The sequence below is a fragment of the Papio anubis genome, chromosome 10 (assembly GCF_008728515.1).
Source record: "Papio anubis isolate 15944 chromosome 10, Panubis1.0, whole genome shotgun sequence".
Taxonomy (NCBI): Eukaryota; Metazoa; Chordata; class Mammalia; order Primates; family Cercopithecidae; genus Papio; species Papio anubis.
Window position 1 is genome coordinate 111859478 of NC_044985.1, and position 26135 is coordinate 111885612.

General features: G+C 37.7%; 1 protein-coding gene across 8 annotated transcripts in view; it reads right to left on the reverse strand.

Annotated features, from left to right (window-relative positions):
- Positions 1–26135, reverse strand: part of SPHKAP (SPHK1 interactor, AKAP domain containing) — a 194964-nt gene that overhangs the window by 95809 nt on the left and 73020 nt on the right. The gene's annotated exons all lie outside the window — the stretch shown is intronic.

Sequence of the window (26135 nt, forward strand, 5' to 3'; positions counted from 1 at the left end):
AGTGTTCCTATTTCTCCATAGCCTCGCCAGCATCTATGTTTCCTGGCTTTTTAATAATCGCCATTCTGCCTGGCGTGAGACGGTATCTCCTTGTGATTTTGATTTGCATTTCTCTAATGACCGGTGTTGATGAGCTTTTTTTTCATATTTTTTTTGGCCGCATAAATGTCTTCTTTTGACAAGTATCTGTTCATATCCTTTGCCCACTTTTTGATGGTCATCTAGGATCTAGAACCAGAAACACCATTTGACCCAGCAATTCCATTACTGAATATATAGCCAAAGGATTATAATCATTCTACCATAAAGACACAAGGACACGTATGTTTATTGCAGCACTATTTACAATAGCAAAGACTAGGAACCCACCCAAATGCCCATCAGTGATAGACTGGATAAAGAAAATGTGGCACATACACACCATGGAATACTATGCAGCCATGAAAAAATAAATGAGATCATGTCCTTTGCAGGGACATAGATGAAGCTGGAAGCCATCATTCTCAGCAAACTAACACAGGAACAGAAAACCAAACACCACACGTTCTCACTCATAAGTGGGAGTTGAACAATGAGAACACATGGACATGGGGAGGGGAACAACACGCACTGGGTTCTGTCGGGAGGTGCAGGGCAAGGGGAGGGAGAGTATTAGGACAAATAGCTACTGGATGCAGGGTTTAAAACCCAGATGATGGGTTGATGGGTGCAGCAAGCCGCCATGGCACACGTATACCTATGTAACAAACCTGCGCGTTCTGCACATGTACTGCCCAGAACTTAAAGTAAAAAGAAAAGAAAAGAAAAAAAAAAAAGAAAGAAATGATGCCTACTAGAGGAGTCTTATAGAATGCAATGGCGTTTAAAAAACCTTCTGCTGTCTGCCTCTCAAAGGAATGACTGGCAAATCCAAGCCCATTTCATCTTTCATAGGCAGTGCATGTTCATAATGGCCTCCTGACATTAATAACTAGTATTAAAAATGTTATATTCCAAATATTACTATAGTTAATAATGGTTATATCAACAGTAGAGCATGACTACAAACCGAAAGGTAGTCTCTGCACAACTGAAAACTGCTAAGTCTAAAGGCTGCATAAATGTTTCCTATAATTATTAACAAGCTAAGAAAATAGATCCATTCGCTTCATGTTTTTATACATTTATATCTAAATATTGTTTATTATAAATTGGTATAAGTTTTGTTTTGTTTTCAAACAAATGATGTGATATAAATTTTCATGCACCACAGGAATCCATTAATTTTGTATCATCTTAAATGTCCTGTGGAGCTTTGTTTTAGGCCATCTCTGAAATGTTCACCATTGATTAATTTTGAGAAGTGCTTTCATATGCTAAAAACCCAAGTGAACTTTCCCTAAGCAAATTAATTTCCCCTTTTGTTTTCGGGCACGTGAACAAGGCTTGGGTCCAGTTTTTTTGCCTTTCCTTGTTCTTTAGATCAAAGGGATCTCTGCTTAGGTGAAGAATGAGAAACGGCTGGATTGAACAGAGAAAAAATGCATCTTTGCAGGCGAACTTACTAAAGGAAGAAAAATAGTCAATAAAATTGAGTTGTCATAAGAGTGGTTTGAAGCCTGTGGCATTGATTGATGAATTTCCTTTGCTGTTACTGAGATAAACCAAAAATACACCTCTAGTTCTTTTGTCTCTTAGGTAATTCAACAGAATATGTTTTCACAGACTAAGTGCCAGAACAGCAGAGATCTGCTGAGTTATCAGAATACCACACTGAAGGTCAGTGTAAAATGTATATATGTAAAGGCAGAAAAATCATGCTCTTCTCGTTAATTAAGCAAAATATCCCTTTATTCCAATACTGTACTGTTGAGAACAATGAATAAGCATTTGGAAAGGGTCTTAAAATTTTGAGCTCACATAGTAAAGTCACTTGGGAATTTGTGGTAATAAATATCACTCTTAACTTTAATATCATGTTATTTTTGTTTGCCTGTACCTACCTCACATGACTTATCATTGTTATTAGACTAAATTGCAGTAAATTTTACTTGATACGGATATATTTATCCATGGATTTCTGGTTGAAAATAGGTAAATGTTCTGATGACTTCAAGGATATAGGACTAAGCTCTCTTATAGGCCAATAACATGATTACGTTGGAAAAAATAAATGGCATCAATAGACAATTTGGTCTTCTGTCCAGTTGGTACTACAGACAATGACTCAATTTTAGTTGTGCAACATTTACCACCCTTTGACAATTCTCCTTTAATGTCTAAGTAGCTTTTAGCTGACAATTGTATTACAAGTCAACACATGTCATATTAAGGGCAACATTTTACAAACAATTTATTTCATGGGCTTATCTTGAAACTGCATTTTTAAAGTTAAACAATCAATGCTGTTGAAAAAGGCTTTTAATGGCTGCTCTGGACATTAAGTGACCTCCGTTACAGGTTTTCAGAATAAGACTAACAAAAACATCTTTTGAAGTTGGACTCCATGTATTATAAGGAACCCTGATTTTTTTGTGTGTGAGAAAAATCTTGCCTCTTTTCACAAATATTCAGTTGTCAACTTTATGCAAAAATGAGATGCTCTTCCTCATTGACATTAGGTGCCTTAACTTTCATGAGAGAGGCCAGCCATACCCTCAAGGAGGCTAAATGCTAAAGGATATTACACTACCTCTCACAGAAGACATGAAACTGCTTACTCTATATTTACAAACCCTGCCTCAGTTGTAAACTCAAACATCTCCAAAGGCCAGGCATGTAATATACAGTGAAAAGAACTGGAAATGGAGAAAGTAGTGAGTTTCAGGTCTGCAGTGACAGTGTGAAGAGCTCTAAGGACCAGCTTCCCAGTGAAACAAAAAAATTGGCAAAACATTATGAAAACAAATATAATATCTAGAAATTTCACTAAGGGCATATAGAAAATGAAGAAATATTTGTTCAAGAAAATCAACCAAATCTCTGCTAGAAGAGAGAGTCTGTGAAAGTTAAACCACAACCCACTCCCTTCTTTCCCTTGCCTCCTCTCTTTCCAGCACAACTTGACAGAAGCTCCATCTGGGCATCTAAGAAGATGGTGCGTTCTCTCCCCTCAAATCCCAACCAAGAATTACTCTATCTTGCTGGGAAGCAGAGGCTACTCACATTTCTCATCCCTTTTAACTCCAAATTGAAGACACTAAATCCTTAGTGAGTGAAGCCAAGAAGCTGGGGACTCCTTTTTTTCATCTAGGTCCTACCCATAAGATTGAGGTACCACCCCAGATAAGTCGGGGTAAGGATGCCATGACCACCCTCACTCAAATTTGCTCAAGGGAAGAGGTTCCACACTAAGAGAGTCAAACTGGACACCAGAGGATACCAGTCTACCTCGAGCCAAGAGTAGTGGTTCAGGGAGTTTGCCCAGGAGGAAAGATAGTCTGTGAAAGAGATCTCTGAAGCTCTCCTCAAGGAACTAAGTGTATTTGAAACTGAGTCTGGGAAAGTTCAAGCCTAAGGGTTCTCTCAAAAACAATAGCCCCAGTTAATTAAGAGCAGCAAACTAAATCATTGGCCAGCTAGTGCCCTAGAGAGAACCAGGGAATGAGACAGCTTAAGAAAAGCCCTCGGGGTCAGAACAAAACTCAAAGGCTAGCTCCAAAAGTAACCCCTGCTGAAATTTAATTGGATCAGATTGCTGAGCATTTGTACTCCAGGGCATTGTTGAAAACAATGATAGCACAATCACCTGGCAAATAGTGAGGTCAAGCATTCAGTGTTGTAATACCAAATGAACTAGACAGGCAAAAAGAAAGATCGAGAAAAGACACAGTCAAAGAGACCCATGCTAAGACCAGTGCCATCCTAGGTGGCTGGACAAAGTTTCAAGGCTATGTTCTCTGAGGAATCACACCAAAGGCTTCACACTGCATGGGGGAAATAGACCTCACTAAAATAACCTAGCCAAATTACAAAGCAAATGAAAAATTAAGGAACAACAAAACAAGTCCTAAAGAGAAGGGAATGGAGTCAGTATCAAGAGTTGTTGGATAAAGACAATATGTTATCTAAAATGTCCAATTTTCAACCAAAAAAAAAATTATGAGACATGCAAAGAAACAGGAACATGTGGCCCATACACAAGAAAAAATAGCAGGCCACAGAAGCTGACTGTGAGATGTCAGCTTTAACAGACAAGGACTTCAAAATAGTTGCTACAAATATGTTCAAAGAACTAAAGGAAATAGTGCTTAAAGAAACAAAGGTAAGTACGAGGGCAATGTTTCATCAGATTAAGAATATATAAATAAAAAGAGAGAAATTATTTAAAAGCGCCATATGAAAATTCTGGAATTGAAAAGTATAATAAAATGAAAAATTTAATAGGAGAGCTCAACAGTAGATTTGAACTGGAAGAAGAAATAATCAGTGAACTCAAAAGAGAGATTGATAGGGATATGCAACCTGTAAAACAGAGAGAAAATAGAATGAACAGAGACTTTGAGAAATATGGCACACTTTAAGTTCACCAACTACATACAATGGGAATATCAGAGAGAGAGGAGAGAGAGGAACAGCAAATATTTGAAAGGAACAATATCTAAAAACTACAAACTTGCTGAAAAATGAATAGTTGTTCTTTTCTCAGCTGATTCAAAAAGCAATTTCTTAAAAAGAATATGCATAAGTTGTATTCTTAGACTTATAACATATAGAAATGTAATACATTTGACAAACACATCGCAAAGAAAGGGGATAGAACTGAGTTGTATTGCAGTGAAGAAAATGAGACCAGGTAAAATAAAATCACAAGAAAAATGAAAGAGACCTGCAAATTGTAAATATAAAAAAATTTATAAATGTATGCTTCCTCTCTATTCTTTTCTTGGATTCTTTAATAGGCATAAAATTATAATAATGTACTGTTGAATTAGGAATATATATAGATGTAGTATTAATAACATTAAAAACACATAAACTAGAAGTAACATTTCTATCTTTCTACAATTAAGTTGGTATACATCTAAAGTGTTATGTATACCATGTATTCTGGGGTGTTGAATTGTAAATGGTAAGTATTACAGCAACCACTAAGAAAATATTTTAAAAATACAGTAAAAATTGCTCTGAAAACTAAAATGTTACACTAGAAAATATTCACTTCATGCAAAAGAAAGAAGTTAAGCAGGAGTAGAGGAACAAACAGAATAAAAGACATATAAAAAACAAAAAGTGCTAAGACAATACAGTTTGGATGTTTATCCTCTCCAAATCTCACGGTGAAACGTAATTTCCAAAGTTGGAGATGGAGCCTTGTGGGAGGTGTTTGGGTCATGGAGGTGGATCCCTCATGAATGGCTTAGCACCATCTGCTTAGTGATGAGTGAGTTCTCAGTTAGTTTATATAAGATCTGGTTGTTTAAAAGAGTATGACACCTTCCTCTTCTCTCTTGCCGTGTGATGCACTGGCTCCCTTTTACCTTCTGCCATGATTGTAAGCTTCTTAAGGCTTCACCAGAAGCTGAACATATACCAGGGCCATGCTTCCTGTACAGCCTACAGAAATATGATCCAATTGAAACCTCTCTTCTTTATAAATTACCCAGTCTCAAGTATTCTTTCATGGCAACACAAATGGACTGACACAGAAAATTGGCACTGTGGAGTGGGGCATTGCTATAAAGATACTTGAAAATGTGGAAGCATTTTTGGAACTGGGTAATGGGGACAGGTGGGAAAAGTTGAGAGGGCTCAGAAGAGGACAGGAAAATGAGTTTGGAAAGTTTGAAAGTTCTTAGAGAATTGTTGAGTGGTTGTGACCAAAATACTGACAGAAATATGGACAGAGAAGCCCAGGCTGAGGAGGCCTCAGATGCAAATAAGAAAGTTATTGGGAAATGGAGCAAAGGTCACCCTTGTTATGCCCTAGCAAAGAACTTGGCTGCATTGTGTCCGTGCTCTAGGGATTTGTGAAAGTATGAACTTAAGAGTGATGATGTAGGGTATCTGACAGAAGAAATTTCTAAGGAGCAAAGTGTTCAAGTTGCAGCATGATTGCTTCTAACCGCCTACAGTTAGATGCAGGGGCAAGGGAATGACTTAAAGTTGAAACTCATATTTAAAAGGGAAGCAGAGCAGAAAAGTTTGGAAAATTTGCAGCCTGGCCCAGTGGTACAGAAAGAATCCAAGCAGGCTGTGGAGGAACCACGTGCTAAAGAGATTAGCATGACAAAAAGGAAGTTAAATGCTAATATTCAAGGAAAAAATGCCTTGAAGCCAATTTAGAAATCTTTGAGGAAGCCCCTCCCATCAGAGGCCCAGAGGCCTAAGAGGAAAGAAAGCTTTCAGGGGCCAGGTACAGGGCACCACTGCCCTGCTCAGCCTTAGGACACTGCTCCCTACATCCCTGCCTCTTTGCTGCAGCCACAGATCAAAGGGCCCCAGGTACATCTCTGGTTGCTGCTTCGGAGAATGTAAGCTGCTGTAAGCCTTGGCAGCTTCCATATTGTGTTAAGCCTGCAGGTGCACAGAATGCAACAGTGAAGGAGGGTTGCCAACTTCCACCAAAATTCCAGAGGATGTTTGGGAAAGCCTGGGTGCCTAGAGGTAGAAGGCCTTAACAGAAGCCACCAGAGAAACTCTACTTGGGAAGTGCTGAAGGGAAATATGGGATTGAAGGCACTGTACAGAGTCCCCACCAAGGAACTGCCTAATGGAACTGTGGGAAGGGGGTTGCTGTCCTCCAGACCCAAGAATGGCAGAGTCACCAGCATCTTGCAACCTCAGCATGGAAAAGCTGCAGGCACTCAACTATAACCTGTGAGATTAGCCATGGGGACTGCACCCTGCAAAGCCACAGGAGTGGAGCTGCCAAAGGTCATAAGAGCCCACCCCTTGCAGCAGGATGCAGGACATAAAATCAAGGATTATGTTGGAACCTTAAGACTTAATGCCTGCCCTGCTGGGATTCAGACTTACATGGGGCCTATTACTCCTTTTTTGGCCAATTTCTCCTTTTTGACATAGGAATGTTTACCCAACGCCTCTACCTCCATTGTATCTTGGAAGTAGATAACTTGTTTTTGATTTTACAGGCTAATAGCTGGAAACAACTTGGCCTTGAGTCTCAAAAGAGACTTTGGACACTGGACTTCGAGTTGATACTGAAATGAGTTGAGACTTTTGGGGACTATTGGGAAGTGATGATTGCATTTTTCAATGTGAGAAGGATATGAGATTTTGGGGGCTAGGGGCAGAATGATATAGTTTGGATGTTTATCCTTTCCAAATCTTATGTTGAAATGTAATTCCCAATGTTGGAGGTCGGGTGTTGTGAGAGGTGTTTTGGTTTGGGGAAGATTCTTCATCAATGACTTGGCACCAACTCCTTGATGATGAGTGAGTTCTCACTCAGTTCATATGAGATCTTTTTTTTTTTTAAAGGGTGATCACCACCCCCCACCCCAACCTTGTTCTCTCTCTTATCATGTGGTGTGCTGGCTCCCTCTTTGCCTTCTGCCATGATTGTAAGCTACCTGAGGCCTCACCTGAAGCTGGGCAGATGCCAGCACCATGCTTCCTATCTAGCCTGCAGAACTGTGAGCCAATTAAATCTCTCTTCTTGATAAATTTTCCAGTCTCAGGTATTCCTTTATAATGACAGAAGGGCAAACTAAAACATATGGCAGCTGTAATTCATCTATATTAAAAATAGTGGTAACATGCAGCTAGATTAAACAGTCCAGTCAAAAGTCAGAGTTTGTAATACTGGATAAAAATCAATATCCTATTATGTGGTGTGAATAAAAGACACAGTAGAGTTTGAAGGAAATAAATAGGTTGAAAGCAAATACAGATTAAAAATAAAAAACATGCAAAAAGCAACAATTAGAAAGCTAGAGTGACTACACTAATATCAAACAAAATAAACTTTAAAATAAAAAATGGAGATCAAAATAGTAGTATGATCCAGCAATTCTACTTCTGGGTTTATATCAAAGAATGATAAAAGTATATCTCCACACAAAACTTGTAGGCAAATGTTTATAACAGTATTATTCGTAACAGTCAAAAAGTAGAAACAATGCAAACCTTCCTCAACTTATGAATAAATAAAACCCACACAATGCAATACTACTTAGCAATAAAAAGAAATACAATATGGATACATAATATGACATGAATCACCTTGAAAACATGCTAAGTGAAAGAATCCAGACACAACAGGCCACATATTGTATGATGCAATTTTTATGAGTAAACAAATTTATGGAAAGAGAAAACAGCCAGGTGTGGTGGCTCACGCCTGTAATCCCAGCACTTTGCGAGGCTGAGGCAGGTGGACCACTATGTCAGGATTTTGAGACCAGCCTGGCCAACATGGTGAAACCCTGTCTCTACTAAAAATACAAAAATTAGCTGAGAGTGGTGGCGGGTGCCTGTAATGCCAGCTACTTAAGAGGCTGAGTCAGGAGAATCGTTTGAACCCAGGAGGTGGAGGTTGCAGTGAGTCAAGATAACACCATCGCACTCCAGCCTGGGCGACAGGGTGAGACTCTGTATCAAAAAAAAAAAAAGAAAGAAAAGAAAAAAGAAAAATAGACAAATCTATTGGGACATGAAGTAGATTAGCAGTTGCCTGGGCCTAAGGTAGATGGTATGCTTAGGAAGTGATGACGTGATGACTAAGCAAAGTGGAGTTTCTTTTGAGGTAATAAATATGTTCTAAAATTGATACAAGCGTGTGACAATCTTGAGTGTATTGAGAATAACCAAAAATCTAAATATCTAGGTACTTTTGTATAATACTAATTTTCGGTTTTCAGCATGGATTAATAATGCAAATATCTTAAGCCTCAAATATACATGATAATCCTATAATGAATCAATTGTACCTTATGAAACATTTTCTTAAAATTATAATATTTGGAGCGGAGAACGAACCGGAATATTTTAAAAGTGATGTATTCACCGCTAAGAGCTAGTGGATTTAAGCTTCAGGCCTGGCTTTACTACTAATTTACTCTGTGGCCTTGAGAAATCTCTTTTCTTCATTGCTGTTTTGTTTTCTCACCTGAAGAATGAGTAGAATGGGCAATATATCTTCTCAGGTTTATCACAGCTCTTGGGTTGTGCGATTTCACAAATGGAAGCTTAGTCATTTAGTTTGGCAGAATAGAAAAACACTTGTACATTCTATTTGTTTAGCATATGGTGCAAATACATTCACCAGTCGATATTTTATTTTGGTCCTATCACTGGATATGACAGATGATTATTGTAAGAGTGTTTCCAATATCAAAATGTGCCAATGTCAAAGTGTTTTTCATTGGCCTGGCATTTTGCATGCCATTTAAAAAATTAGGATGAAGATGATGAATCAGCTCCTTTGGAATTAATATCCAGTTCAATTAAAAAGTAAGAGCCATGGTCTTGAATTAGATACTGGATTGACTCAGCAGCCCCTGGAGGAATTATGTGATGCTGAGGGTGGCAGTTGGGAACTAGGAATGCAGTTATTCATACCATGGTAACGTTAAAATACATCTCGGAATTAGGTGCTGCAGAGGATTTTGGGAGAAAAAGATACCAGTGACTTTTCAAGGCTGCTGGGGTCTTTTTGCTTTTTTTCTGTGTTCACTTTTGATTTTTGCATTTTAAATATTGAGAAGAAATATGTGGGGCTTTCAGCAACAAAATAGCGATGCTGGGGCTGAAAAGACAGAGCCAGAATTGCAAAACCAAAACAGCTTTGATAATGAATTTACAATGAAGGGTGAGGGAGAAGGTGTGTTTCTCAGGATTATAGATAGGAAAAACGTGTAGATTCCAAAACTGTCAATAGAAATGGGAAATCTGAAAGACAGAACATATTTTTGGACATTTACCTTTAGCCATGTTGAAGTAGGACATTTTGGCCATGTGCAGATGGGAGTACCTAACAGGCACCTGGGCATCAAGTCTACAGTCCAGAGATGGTGGTTATGAATAAATAGCCGTGGCTGAAACCAGGGATATGGAACGAGGGCAGTGAGCGAGAAGCAACCAGGCTTTTGGGAAGATCTTTGGGAAACATCACATTAAAGTGCCTGGTGGGGAAAGCGGAAGTTCAGCATGGAGATGAAAAAGTAATGATCCCAAAGGTAGAAGAAGAATTAAAGAGAGACTAGTGCTTTTAAAGCCATGGAGAAAATAGCTAATTTTCAGAAGCTGTGTAGGGGTGTGGGTTCAGTTCTACCAAGAGCTAAGTAATATAAGCAGTGAAAACATGTCAGTAGATTTGGTGACACTAATAAGAGAAATTTCAGCAAAATGATAAGAAACATAAGCTAGAGAGCAGAGGTAGTATACTTTTTATTATTATTTTAATTTGGTAGTAAAAGAAGAAGGGACATAGTGGCAGTTTGACAGGGAGTGAAGCTAAAGAAAAATATTCTTTGTTTTGTTATTTGCTTTTAAAAGGGCAGTTGGAGAAACGTAAGTATTTATAGGATGGAGAACTATATGCAAGAATATAAGAGTGCAGTGGTGAATAGCACTTTCATTAACAATGATGACCATTTGTTCTCTTTTATGACAGAGCAATTTTGAAGGAGCATGATATTAAAGTAATTGAGAAACCAGCTGTCAGTTCCCAATAAAGTAAGTGCAGGAAATTACAGTAAGTTTCCAGGAATTAATCTGAATTTAAAAATTTAGTATGTTTCTCACTGAATTGTCCTGAAGAAGAAATGCTTTAAAGTGTTAAGTAATGTTTAAAAATTTTGCATGAACGTGGGTGGACTGAAAACATCAGCAAGAACTTATGGGGCAGCCAGTGGGTACCAGGGGACTTCAGACTAGTAAAACATGAGCAAAGGAACATAGATGTTTGAAGAGTGGCAAGCATTCTAACGAAGAGCAGTGATCGGGAGTGAGGGCTAATCAGGAGGCAAAGTGTGGAGAGGACAGATATAGAGGACTTTGAATTGGATACTTGGGTGCAAATACACCTACTGGATTAATTTTTATCTTTTGGATCACTCTCTTTGTTGAGTTTTCATGAGGTAAACTGCTTGCTTATCAGAATCACAGTTTCAGCAGAAATATATGCAAGTCCCTCAGTGTACGTTGGAGATCGGTTCCAGAACAAAACCATCACTCCCGCAAATCCCCTCTCCCCACCCTTGAGCACGCCAGTATCTCCTGCATATTCAAGTCCCACATTTGGCCCGGGAGGAGCTTGCCCATATGAAAACTGCATCCCGTGAATACTTTATTTTCCATCTGAGTTTGGTTGAAAGAAATCCGCTCCTAAGTGGATCTGTTCAATTCAAACCCATGTTGTTCAGGGGTCAACTATGTATATGTGTGTGTGTGTGTGTGTGTGTGTGTGTGTGTGTCCAGCAACATTACAGATGCTGTAGTGCTGCTGGGTGCTGTCTGGAATATAAAATGAAAGCTGTCTCTGGTCTATAAAGAAGTGCAATATGTAAGTTTGCAAAGACAGAAATTTTGCTTCTGCTTTTAGTACTTTCTCATTTCCTAACAAACCTCTAGAGTGAGCTTGTCTTATTTTTACAAAAGAAAGAAATAATACTCTGGAGTCTCTAAACTAAAAAAACATACATCCTGGGGGTGTCACTAGTCAGATCCATCTTTAATTACTTCTATTTAAAAAATTTACCCTGAGAATCTAAGTGTTTTTCTTTTTTAAGCTATCCCTTCTAACTAGTTTTTCTAAGATTTTGGAAGAACTGATTAAGACAGACATGTTAATCCAAACAAATAATTTTACTGAAGAGAAATAGAAAATTATGTAGTCAGTATCCTTGAAGTTTAAAGGTATTTTAATGAGAAACATTGTTTATTATTGTTTTTCTTGATTGACAGGTTTTCCCTGCAGAGGATAATTGCTGTCATCGCAGGAATTGCATAAAATTTGAAACTTGAAGCTATTCTGAGCTATTTTAATAATGTACTCTTTTGTCAAAATGAATTTAAAAATAGTTGAGAAATGATATAAAAACCCAAGTTTTAAAAACACACTTCGATTTATTCATCTAATTGTATTTTTATCAGCAAAAATGTCCAGATATATAAAACATTTCATTATATATTTGAAATAAGGCTTACATACTAAAATAATCATGTCTTGCTATTTTGGGGACCCTGGGACATGCAGATTATTGCCTGAGCACTTTCTTTTTATTTTGGTGAAATGCATCATTTGTTTTTTTTCCCCAACTTTTATTTTAGGCTTAGTGGGTACATGTGAAGGTTTGTTACACGGGTAAATTGTGTGTCATTGAGATTTGGTGTGAGAATAATCCCACGACCCAGGTATTGAGCATAGTACCTGATAGGTAGTTTTCCAAGTGTTACCCCTTCCCACACTCCATCTCTAGCAGTCTCCAGTGTCTGTTGTTCCCATCTTTGTGTCCATGTGTACCCAATGTTTAGCTCCCACTTCTAAGTGAGAACATGTGGTAGTTAGCTCAGGACAAAAGCCTCCAGTTATATCTATGTCTGCAAAGAATATGATTTTATTCCTTTTATAGCTGTGTAGTATTCCGTGGTGTATATACACCACATTTTCTTTACCCAGTCCACCATTGATGGGTATCTGGTTTGATTCCAGATCTTTGATATTGTGAATAGTGCTGTGATGAAGAGATGAGTACATGTGTCTTTTCAATAGAATGATTTATATTACTTTGTGTATATACCCAATTACTTTGTATATATGGTGAAATATAGGGGTCTGGTTTCTTTCTTCTACATATGGCTACTCAGTTATCCTGCACCATTTATTGAATACAAAGTCCTTTACTCATTGCTTGTTGTTTTTGACTTTGTTGAAGACCAGAGGTGGTAGATGTACAGCTTTATTTCTGGGTTCTCTATTGTGTTCCATTGGTCTATGTGTCTGTTTTTCTACCAGTATCATCCTGTTTTGATTACTGTGGCCTTGTAATAGAGTTTGGAGTTGGGTAATATAATGCCTCCAGCTTTGTTGTTTTTGCTTAGAATTGCTTTGGCTATGCAGGCTCTTTTTTGGTTCCATATGAATTTTATAATAGTTTTTTCTAATTGTGTGAAAAATGACATTGATAATTTGATAGTAGCATTAAATCTATAGACTGCTTTGGGCAGTATGGCCATTTTAATGATATTGATTCTTTCAATCCATGAACACAGGATGATTTTCACATTTGTTTGTGTCATCTATGATTTCTTTCAGCAGTAATATGTAGTTCTTCTTGTAGAGATCTTTCACCTCCTCGGTTATATGTACTCCTAAGATGGATGTGTGTGTGTGTGTGTGTGTGTGTGTGTGTGTTGTGTTCTTTATTTGGTTCTCACCTTGAGTGTTATTGGTGTATAGAAACGCTACTGATTTTTATACATTGATTTTATATCCTAAAACTTTATTAAAGTTGTTTATCAGCTCTAGGAGACTTTTTGTGGAGTCTTTAGAATTTTCTAGGTATAGAATCATATCATCAGTGAAGAAAAATAGTTTGACTTCTTTTTTTTTTACTATCTGGAGGCCTTTTCTTTCTTTCTCTTGCCCGATTGCTTTGGTTAGGTCCAGTACCAGAGAAGTAGTGAGAGTGGGCATCCTTGTCTTGTTCCAGTTCTTAAGGGGAATGCTTCCAGCTTTTGTTCTTTAAGTATAATGTTGACTGTGGCTTTGTCAGAGATGGCCCTTGTTATTTTGAGGTATGTTCCTTTGATGACTAGTTTGTTGAAAGTTTTTATCAGGAAGTGATGTTGGATTTTATGGAAAACTTTGTCTGCATCTATGTGATGATAGTATGATTTTTGTTTTTAATTCTGTTTATGCGGTGAATCACATTAGTTGATTTGTATATGTTCAACCAGCCCTGCATCTTAAAATTAAAGCCTACTTGATAGCAGTGAATCAACTTTTTGATGTGCTGTTGGATTCAGTTTGCTAATATTTTGTTGGGTTTTTTTTGCATGTATGTTCATCAGCAATATCGGCATGTAATTTGTTGTTGTTGTGTGTTTGCCAGATTTTGGTATCAGAGTATTGCTGGCTACACAGAAAGAGTTAGGGGAGAGTCCCTTCTCCTTTATTTTTTGGAGTAGTTTCAGCAGGATTGGCACCAGCGCTTCATTGTACCTCTGAGAGAATGGCCAAGCACTTTTAATGAGAGTGGCCCAGAATTCAGCACAAGCTGCTTTCTCTGTCTACACACTCTCCCGTGTTAGCTGATCTTTACTTTCTGATGGTCACTCTGAAGACCCTCAAATGTCTATCTCTTGCCCTGATATTGCCAATAACTCCAACTTAACACTCAACTATTTTCTTGACTTCTCCATTTGAATGACTAAAGGACATCCAGCATCATCACCACTTCCTAGCTCCAGCCCATTGTTCCCCTCCTTAGTCTTCCCATTCCATACACTAGGAGCTTCCATACACCCAGGAACTCAAGCCAAAATCATTGCAGTTATTCCTGATTTCTTTCTTTTCTTCATGTAATTCATTAACGTATGCTGTTTAACATACATGTACAATTTTGTAGCCTACTTTTTATATACAGTTACATTGTTGGCCTTAATTTCCATATGTTTAATTATTTCTTGAAAATCTGGTTTATGAAGGATGCATGAGTCTTCATGATGTAGATGTCCAAAGTTTATTTCATCATTCCTATACTGCTGGGGCTGTAAATTCTCTCTTAAGTCTTGCCATCACCTGTTGTTAAGTATATTGAATACTTATCTGATGCTCACTGTGTGTAGGCACTGTTCTAGCATTTTAAAAGTGATAACACCCTTCATCCTTGAATCTATGAGGTAAATACAATTATTATCTCTATTTTGCAGATAAGGAACCTGAGGCAGAGAAAGACTAAACTCACTCAAAACTACATAGCTGGAAAGGGGAGGCTATGGGGTTCAAACCAGTGGTCTGACTCCAGACCCAGGTTCTAAATTGAACTAGTCTGTTTGCTTAGATATACCATTTTGTACCACAACCATATTTTATACCAGTCTGCATGCAACTCTGGTCATTTCTTTAAAATATATCCTTAGAAGTGGATCAATAGTCATACATTTTAAATGCTTTGAGTAGAACACATTACGAAATTATCCTCCAGAAAGATTGTACAACTTTATCAATTTATACTACCCCTGTCAGTTGCTGAGTGTCCTCTGTACTGTGGTTACACTAATATTGGGTGTAATAATTTCAAAGCTCTTGAGCAATTTACTCGGAATAAATGGTCTAATAGTTATAGTTGCATCTCTTTGATTACCAGAGAAGCTTATTTTTCTCATGTGTATGCTAACAGTTGTACCTTTACATATGGCTTTTGCAAACTTTGCTACTGGAATTTTCATTTTTTCATATCATGTTACAGAAACTCATTACTTATTGAGATTAATACTTGAGTTTGTCAAATACGTTGCTTGCCTTTTTAAAAACACAATTGTCATTTGGTTTTTAAATTATGTTTATGTTATTTACTGAAGTATAGACATTTTAAAATTGGTTTCTGCAGTTGCATGATATTAAATAGTCATATAAACAATCACCTATATTTCACTATAAATTACTTTTCATAGTATTAATTATTGGAAGTCTCACTCTGCTTACCTAATTCTTACATATTGTAATTATTTGAGCAAGTAAAATAAAGTCAATGATCTTAATTTTTACTCTGTAGAATTCTACTTACAACATAAGTTCTAATTTGGAGTACATTTAAATACAAGTAAATTTGTAAAAACTTTTTCTTTAATACTTTCAGGATCCAAGATGTTGATAAATGTATGGAGTAAGTCTAAAGCCTGCACTCCATACGGTATTTACTGAATATACTCTAAATTAATGCTGCATTATTTGGCAATTCACTTCAAGTTTAGCCTTCAAGTTGTTTACTAAAAGTTCCTCATTTTTTTGTGTGTGTTTGTTTTGAAACAGGGTCTCATCTGTTACCCCGGCTGGAGTGCAAGGGTGCGATCATAGCTCACTGCTGCCTCGAACTCCTGGGCTACAGTGATCTCCTACCCCAACCTCACAAATAGCTGGGACTGCAGGTGCTTGCCACCACATCCAAAGTAATTTTTTAAATATTTTGTAGAGATGGGGGACTCGTTTCTTTTGCCCAGGCTGGCCTCAAACTCCTGGGCTCAAGTGATTCTTCTACCTCGACCTCCCAAAGTGCTACAAGTACAGGTGTGAGCCACTGCACTTCAGTTTCATGTTTCACTTTTCTTGGTTTCTGTTTCTTCCACACAACCTTCATGGATGTTGAGTCACCTGGCTGCTGTGATGAGTGACTCTTTTCTCAACCGACATTCTGTGTCATGCTTTTCCCCCAATCCACCAAAGAAACCTAATTCATTGTCTTCAAGAGGTTTGATAAAGTTTAGTAGAAATTTCATTTGACTGAAAGTAAAAAAGTTTACTCTGGGTCTGCTGGATTTCCTAAGGTGCCCCAGGAACTGCTGCACAGGAGAGGCTACCCAGATAGGCTTGGGGCTTCCCGCTCTGCTTCACTCAGTTGCCTTGCTTTGTCTGTTTTCTTTAGATCTGGATTAAGAAGCAAGCCTCCCCAGGAGGTCCCTTCTGCACTCACCTAAGGGGGATGGGCACGAAAATCCCTGAAAATATGTTAAAATGGAAGAAACAGAACTTATCCAAGGGTCTCTCTCACAGTGTGTTACTGGCTGACATTGGCAGGAAGAAGCCCTGAATGGCGGTGGCTGAGAGCTGCCTCTCACTGCCCTCCACAGCCTGCTGCTTGCTCAGGTAACTCTTGACGCTGAAACTGCTTCCTAAAGTGAGTGGGTCCAGAGGAATATAGGACCTTTATTTTGCTCAGAGGCTGGATGATTTCTGCCATTAGCAGAAGTCATCTATCTTTTCTGTAGATAGCATTCAGCTCCTCCTTAAATATTGTTAAATAAATATTCAAATAATTAATTCAGTACCCACTGTACAATGGGTACAGTGGGTACTCAACTAAGAGCCTGAACTAAGATTCCTGCGGGTCTGGGTTCAATCCTGGTTTTATGTATTCAGGTTCCACACTGAAGTGTGTAGAAATAAAGGGACATTGTTCATTTCTTTTTACTCTTTTTTGCTCTACACTTCTCCAAGAAATGTGGGATTATGTGAAAAGACCAAATCTATGTCTGATTGGTGTGCCTGAAAGTGATGGGGAAAATGGAACCAAGTTGGAAAACACTCTGCAGGATATCATCCAGGAGAAATTTCCCAACCCAGTAAGGCAGGCCAACATTCAAATTCAGGAAATACAGAGAATGCCACAAAGATACTCATTGAGAAGAGCAACTCCAAGACATATAATTGTCAGATTCACCAAAGTTGAAATGAAGGAAAAAATGTTAAGAGCAGCTAGAAGGAAAGGTTGGGTTACTCACAAAGGGAAGCCCATCAGACTAACAGCAGATCTCTTGGCAGAAACTCTCCAAGCTAGAGGAGAGTGGGGCCAATATTCAACATTCTTAAAGAAAAGAATTTTCAATGCAGAATTTCATATCCAGCCAAACTAAGTTTCATAAGTGAAGGAGAAATAAAATCCTTTACAGACAAGCAAATGCTTAGAGATTTTGTCACCACCAGGCCTGCCGTACAAGAGATCCTGAAGGAAGCACTAAACATGGAAAGGAACAACAGGTACCAGCCATTGCAAAAACATGTCAGAATGTAAAGTCCATCGATGCTAGGAAGAAACTGCATCAACTAACGAGCAAAATAACCAGCTAATATCATAATGACATGATCAAGTTCAAACAGAACAATATTAACCTTAAATGTAAATGGACTAAATGGTCCAATTAAAAGATACAGACTGGCAAATTGTGTAAAGAGTCAAGACCCATCAGTTTGCTGTATTCAGGAGACCTATCTCACATGCAGAGACACACAGAGGCTCAAAATAAAGGGATAGAGGAAGATCTACCAAGCAAATGGAAAACAAAAAAACGCAGGGGTTGCAATCCTAGTCTCTGATAAAACAGATTTTAAACCATCAAAGATCAAGAGAGACAAAGAAGGCCATTACATAATGGTAAAGGGATCAATTCATCAGGAAGAGATAACTATCCTAAATATATATACACCCAATACAGGAGCACCCAGAGTCATAAAACAAGTCCTTAGAGACTTACAAAGACACTTAGACTCCCATACAATAATGGGAGACTTTAACACCCCACTATCAACATTAGACAGATCAATGAGATAGAAAGTTAACAAGGATAACCAGGAATTGAACTCAACTCTGCACCAAGCGGACCTAATTGACATCTACAGAACTCTCCACCCCAAATCGACGGAGTGTACATTCTTCTCAGCACCACATCGCACTTATTCCAAAACTGACCACATAGTTGAAAGTAAAGCACTCCTCAGCAAATGTACAAGAACAGAAATTATAACAAACTGTCTCTCAGACCACAGTGCAATCAAACTAGAACTCAGGACTAAAAAACTCAATCAAAACCGCTCAACTACATGGAAACTGAACAACCTGCTCCTGAATGACTACGGGCTACATAACGAAATGAAGGCAGAAATAAAGATGTTCTTTGAAACCAATGAGAACAAAGATACAACACACCAGAATCTCTAGGACACACTTAAAGCAGTGTGTAGAGGGAAATTTATAGCACTAAATGTCCACAAGAGAAAGCAGGAAAGATCTAAAATTGACACTCTAACATCACAATTAAAAGAACTAGAGAAGCAAGAGCAAACACATTCAAAAGCGAGCAGAAGGCAAGAAATAACTAAGATCAGAGCAGAACTGAAGGAGATAGAGACACAAAAAACCCTCCAAAAAATAAATGAATCCAGAAGCTGGTTTTTTGAAAAGATCAACAAAATTGATAGCCCTCTAGCAAGACTAACAACGAAGAAAAGAGAGAAGAATCAAATAGATGCAATAAAAAATGATAATGGGGATATCACCACCAACCCCACAGAAATACAAACTACCATCAGAGAATACTATAAACACCTCTATGGAAATAAACTAGAAAACCTGGAAGAAATGGATAATTTCCTGGACACTTACACTCTCCCAAGACTAAATCAGGAAGAAATTGAATCTCTGAATAGACCAATAGCAGGCTCTGAAATCGAGGCAATAATTAATAGCCTACCAACCAAAAAAAGTCCAGGACCAGATGGATTCACAGCCGAATTCTACCAGAGGTACAAGGAGGAGTTGGTACCATTCCTTCTGAAACTATTCCAATCAATAGAAAAAGAGAGAATCCTCCCTAACTCATTTTACAAGGCCAACGTCATCCTGATACCAAAGCCTGACAGAGATACAACAAAAAAAAGAGAATTTCAGACCAATATCCCTGATGAACATCAATGCAAAAATCCTCAATAAAATACAGGTAAACTGAATCCAGCAGCACATCAAAAAGCTTATCCACCATGATCAAGTGGGCTTCATCCCTGGGATGCAAGGCTGGTTCAACATACGCAAATCAATAAACATAATCCAGCATACAAACAGAACCAAAGACAAAAACCACATGATTATCTCAATAGATGCAGAAAAGGCCTTTGACAAAATTCAACAGCTCTTCATGCTAAAAACTCTCAATAAATTCGGTATTGATGGAATGAATCCCAAAATAATAAGAGCTATTTATGACAAACCCACAGCCAATATCATACTGAATGGGCAAAACTGGAAGCATTCCCTTTGAAAACTGGCACAAAACAGGTATGCCCTCTTTCACCACTCCTATTCAACATAGTGTTGGAAGTTCTGGGTGGGGCAATCAGGCAAGAGAAAGAAATAAAGGGTATTCAGTTAGGAAAAGAAGAAGTCAAATTGTCCCCGTTTGCAGATGACATGGTTGTATATTTAGAAAACCCCATCATCTCAGCCCAAAATCTCCTTAAGCTGATAAGCAACTTCAGCAGTCTCAGGATACAAAATCAATGTGCAAAAATCACAAGCATTCTTATACACCGGTAACAGGCAAACAGAGAGCCAAATTATGAATGAACTCCCATTCACAATAGCTTCAAAGAGAATAAAATACCTAGGAATCCAACTTACAAGGGATGTAAAGGACCTCTTCAAGGAGAACTACAAACCACTGCTCAGTGAAATAAAAGAGGACACAAACAAATGGAAGAACATACCATGCTCATGGATAGGAAGAATTAATATTTTGAAAATGGCCATACTGCCCATGGTAATTTATAGATTCAATGCCATCCCCATTAAGCTACCAAAGACTTTCTTCACAGAATTGGAAAAAACTGCTTTAAAGTTCATATGGAACCAAAAAAGACCCCACATTGCCTAGACAATCCTAAGCCAAAAGAACAAAGCTGGAGGCATCACATTACCTGACTTCAAACTATACTACACACTACAGTAACCAAGACAGCATGGTACTGGCACCAAAACAGAGATATAGACCAATGGAACAGAACAGAGTCCTCAGAAATAATACCACACATCTACAGCCATCTGATCTTTGACTAATCTGACAAAAACAAGAAATGGGGAAAGGATTCCCTATTTAATAAATGGTGCTGGGAAAATTGGCTAGCCATAAATAGAAAGCTGAAACTGGATCTTTCCTTACTCCTTATAGGAAAACTAATTCAAGATGGATTAGAGACTTAAATGTTAGACCTAAAACTAAAAACCCTAGAAGAAAACCTAGATAATAACATTCAGGACATAGGCATGGGCAAGGACTTCATGTCTAAAACACCAAAAGCAACAGCAACAAAAGCCAAAATTGACAAATGGGATCTAATTAAACTAAAGAGCTTCTGCACAGCAAAAGAAACTATCATCAGAGTGAACAGGCAACCTACAGAGTGGGAGAACATTTTTGCAATCTACTCATCTGACAAAGTGCTAATATCCAGAACCTATAAAGAACTCAATCAAATTTACAAGAAAAAAACAAACAACCCCATCAGAAAGTGGGCAAAGGATATGAACAGACACTTCTCAAAAGAAGACATTCATATAGCCAACAGACTCATGAAAAAATGCTCATCATCACTCACCATCAGAGAAATGCAAATCAAAACCACAATGAGATACCATCTCACACCAGTTAGAATGGCAATCATTAAAAAAATCAGGAAACAACAGGTGCTGGAGAGGATGTGGAGAAATAGGAACACTTGTACACTGTTGGTGGGACTGTAAACTAGTTCAACCATTGTGGAAAACAGTGTGGCGATTCCTCAAGGATCTAGAACTAGAAATACCATTTGACCCAGCCATCCCATTACTGGGGATATACCCAAAGGATTATAAGACATGCTGCTATAAAGACACACGCACACGTATGTTTATTGCAGCACTATTCACAATAGCAAAGACTTGGAATCAACCCCAATGTCCATCAGTGACAGACTGGATTAAGAAAATGTGGCACATATACACCATGGAATACTATGCAGCCATAAAAAAGGATGAGTTCATGTCCTTTGTAGGGACGTGGATGCAGCTGGAAATAATCATTCTCAGCAAACTATCACAAGGACAGAAAACCAAATACTGCATGTTCTCACTCATAGGTGGGAACTGAACAATGAGATCACTTGGACACAGGAAGGGGAACATCACACACCGGGTCCTGTTGTGGGGAGGGAGTAGTGGGGAGGGATAGCATTAGGAGATATACCTGATGTAAATGATGAGTTAATGGGTGCAGCACACCAACATGGCACAGGTATACATATGTAACAAACCTGCACGATGTGCACATGTACCCTAGAACTTAAAGTATTAAAAAAAAAAAAGAAATAAAGGGACATCGTGTCTGCAATTCATTCTCAAGATTTTCCATAAAAAATTTATATACGTACATTTACACAGATGCATATATATGCAGAGAAAAGGATAAAGCAAATGTGGAAAAATGTAAAAATTTGAGGAGTCTGTCCAGGTGCGGTGGCTCACGCCTGTAATCCTAGCACTTTGGGAGGCCAAGTGGGTGGGTAACGAGTTCGAGACCAGCCTGGCCAACATAGTGAAACCCCTTCTCTACTAAAAATACAAAAAAATTAGCTGGGTGTGGTGGAGTGTGCCTGTAGTCCCAGCTGCTTGGGAGTCTGAGGCAGGAGAATTGCTTGAACCTGGGAGGCCGAGGTTGCTGTGAGCCAAAATCGCACCACTGTACTCCAGCCTGGGTGACAGAACAAGACTCTGTCTCAAAAAAAAAAAAAAAAAATTAAAGAGTCTGGGGATCCTTTGCACTCTTCTTGCAATTTTTCAGTAAGTCTAAATTTAAAGAAGTAATAATTTTGAAACTTGATTTTTAAAGAAGAAAACACTACAGGCTCCTTGAAAACTTGGTAACTACTTGCACTAGATAATTTAAAATGTCCTTTCAAAGTTCTATAATTATTATGTTATATAGTATGTAGAATTATTATATTATATATGATTATTCTAATAAAATATATATTACATCATTATAATTAGGATATAATATATAATTATTATAATTATAATATATTATAATATTAATATGTTTTTTGATCATGTGAGTCTAGATTCTTCCATAGAACAACTTACCAACTGTGGTGTGTGTCAAATAGGGCTCAGGTATATTTGAAAAAATCATATAAAATACGAATTGTCTGAGATATCATTTTGTCATTATTCCCACTGGATTGCGTTAGCATAGAAGACTCACAGAGCAGCTATAAAACATCTCAGTTTTGCAATATCATATGAGGAATGCTGAAGGCTGCTTGAGGGCTTTATGTGCTTATTTACAAATTTAAGGCAAATACGACACATTTTTAAATAGTGTCATTCATCAATTAAAGTGCATGCTAGAAATAAAGGTATAATTTGTTTGGGGGATGATAGCTGGCAGTCTTCAAATAATCAATACAAAAAGATCCTGACAGTAACTCTGAATAGAATAAATATGAATGGTCAAGGTAATGTTAATGAAGTATGAAACCAAAAGATGTTTTCTGAAAAGTCAAAAATTAAATTCTAGTAAATGGAGAAAAGCAGTAGAAGGTTTTTGTAGAACTAATTTAGCTTTTTTTTTTTTTTTTTTGAAACAGAGTCACACTCTGTTACCCCAACCGGATTGCAGTTGTGGGATCATAGCTAATTTCAGCCTTAAACTCCTGAGCTCAAGTAATCCTTCTGCCTCAGCCTCTTGAGGAGCTGGGACTACAGACATGCACCACCATGCTCAGCTAATTTTTAAATTTTTTGTAGAGATGGGATCTCACTATGTCGCCTAGGCTGCTCTTGAACTCCTGGCCTTAAGAAATTCTCCTCCCTCAGCCTCTCAAAGTGCTGTGATTATTGGCATGAGCCACAATGCCTGGCCTAATTTAACCTTTAATTAAAAAAAAAAAAGGTCGGGAACTGACAAGTCCAATTCCTACCACTTATGTGAAGGACCTCTATCAAGATAATGTCTCAGCTCTTGGGTTTTGGAGATTGGCTTCCAATTCCACTATCCTACTCCTCATTTCCTTTCTTTTAAATAATGAGGTTTAAAAAATGCCGTGAAGGTTAGTATATGAGAATATTTTTTCAGAATAGCAAATTAGAAAAAGAAATAAAATTATATTGTTTGGTAGGAGACTTTAATTAGAAACACATAAGCACAGTTTTTATATTTGATACTGATATGGTTCGTCTCTGTCCCCACCCAAATCTCATCTTGAATTGCAGCTCCCATAATTCCCATGTGTTGTGGGAGGGACCCAATGGGAGATAATTGAATCATGGCGGTGGTTTCCCCCATAATCTTCCTGTGGTGGTGGAGAAGCCTCACGAGAGCTGATGTATTTATAAGGGATTTCCCCTTTTGCTTGGCTCTCATTTTCTCTTGCCTGCCACCATATAAGTTGTGCCTTTTGCTTTCCACCATGATTGTGAGGCCTCCCCAGCCACATGGAACTGTGAGTTCATTAAACCTCTTTTTCTTTATAAATTACCAAGTCTTGGGTATTTCTTTATCAGCAGCATGTAAACAGACTAATACAGATACCTTTTGAAATACTATTGAAGATGCCTTCAGGGGACTTCTGAGCCAGACTTCCTGGATAGTGGTTCCTTTTCCACATGCCTATCATATTTCTAGCTGCTCCAAACTGCTCTTACACTAAGACTTCTTACATTAACTGTGAAATAAGTGCAGTTTCCCACTGCAGAAATGACTATAACTCATCATTTGATGCTTGAGAACAAACAGGGGTACTGAAATATGCATACAACACCCTGAATATTTTCCAAGTCTGAGACTGTCCCTCAATAAAAATATTATGTGGACATTTTGAATTCAGGAAACTTTGCTACCACTGACATACTGAGATCAAAGAAACCACACGTCTAAACACTAGAAGTTCATTACAGTGAATACCAAACCAATCACAACTGGATATGAAAATGTTGGCTACTAATTTTGGTCAGGATGAAATAAGTTAAAGAAGTAAGAATAACCTGGAGTTGGGTCCCTCCAGAGTTATGAACAGGTTACAGGTTACAAAGCAATAATAACTGAATTGCTACAAGTTCCTCAGATTCTCTTGTGATTATATGTAAAGACATTTAAGTTTGGGATGATTTTATAAAACTATTCTTAAAATTAAACTTTAATGAGAATATTATATTAAAATATAATCTATTTTCCCTCTTTAAATTATACTTTCATTTGCATGCTGATGTGGAGAACTGGTTTTGAAAAGGAATTAAGTCCTTATTCCTTGATGATTTTGGTCACTGCTTCTGCGTAGCTATTTTGCTCATGAATTCCTTGTCGTAGTCCATCACCTCTATGCTTTACTTCTATTTCTTCTGTAAGTAATAATTTCCCTTCAGGAATGTGCAACTCTGGACATACAAGTTTCTTCTACCCATCCTAGAAATACGTGCCAGGCCAGAAAGACAGGGGATTTGGAAATTAAGAAAAGTAACTATAGGTCACTTGTGAGAGATTAGGGTTAGTTTTTCACAGTGACCCTGAGATCTCCTTTAGGTTTAGAGTCCTGGATACTTTTCAAAAATGTTTTATTTTAAGTTTGAAATTGACAAATAAAATTGAATATACTTATTGTATACAACAAGCTATTTTGAAATATATAGTATATACAGTCTGGAATGGCTAAATTGAACTAATGAACATATGCATTAACTCACATAGTTATCATTTTTTTTTGGTTGAGAACACTTAAAATCCATTCTTTTGGCATTTTTCAAGAATACAACGTATTGCTACCAGCTATAGTCACCATGTTCTGCCATAGACCTCTTAAACTTATCCCTTCCATCTAAATGAAATTTTGTATCATTTGACTAATATCTTCTCAACCTTCCCGAATCCATTATCTCAGTCCCTGGCAACCACCATTCTATTCTCGACTTTTATGAGTTCAACTTTTTAAATTCAAGTTTTCATTTTTGTGGAAATTTCAATTATTACAAACTATTGGGAGCAAATGAATCTTCCAATGCACCTCTTACTTGTGTATAGGTTTTTCCCATTTTGGAAGGAATAGGGTGAATCATAAAGGCGTGATGAATCAGCTTAACCACACTGATACCATCTGACACTATAAAGGGACTACAAATTTAAAGTTAGCATTCTAATTGTAGCTCTGAAATCCAGACTCCCAACATATACTCTTTGCCTTTCACTACACAAGTTTTAGTGCCTCAACTTTAGTGAGTTCTCCTGAGAGACTTTTTATTAGGGGCTGTTCAAATGACAGCTTTGACCAAAGTGCGTCTGCTGATAGCTCTTCCTCTCCATTTTACAATTTATAGCTGTGTAACTAGAGATCTGTGTCCGCAAATGCCTGAATTTTCCAACTCATCTCAGAACTGAATTTGCAAAGACGATATCACTTAAAATTTTGCCACTTAATTCTTTGTGTTTTCCCCAAAGAATCCTAGCCAGCAACTAATTTTCTGCACAAGGTATCAAAAGCACTAAAAGTGGCAGAATCATAAACCTTTGCCTAAACAAAGGGATTGACTTAAATCTATTGAATGGACTCTGCATTTCTTGTGCAGTGTGAAAATGTTTAACATCCTCTGTCTGCCAGTTCTGGTTCTTTAGTTCTGCTCATTATATATAAAAAGCCTCCCTATCCCATATTCAGCTTCCTTTTTTGTTTCTTT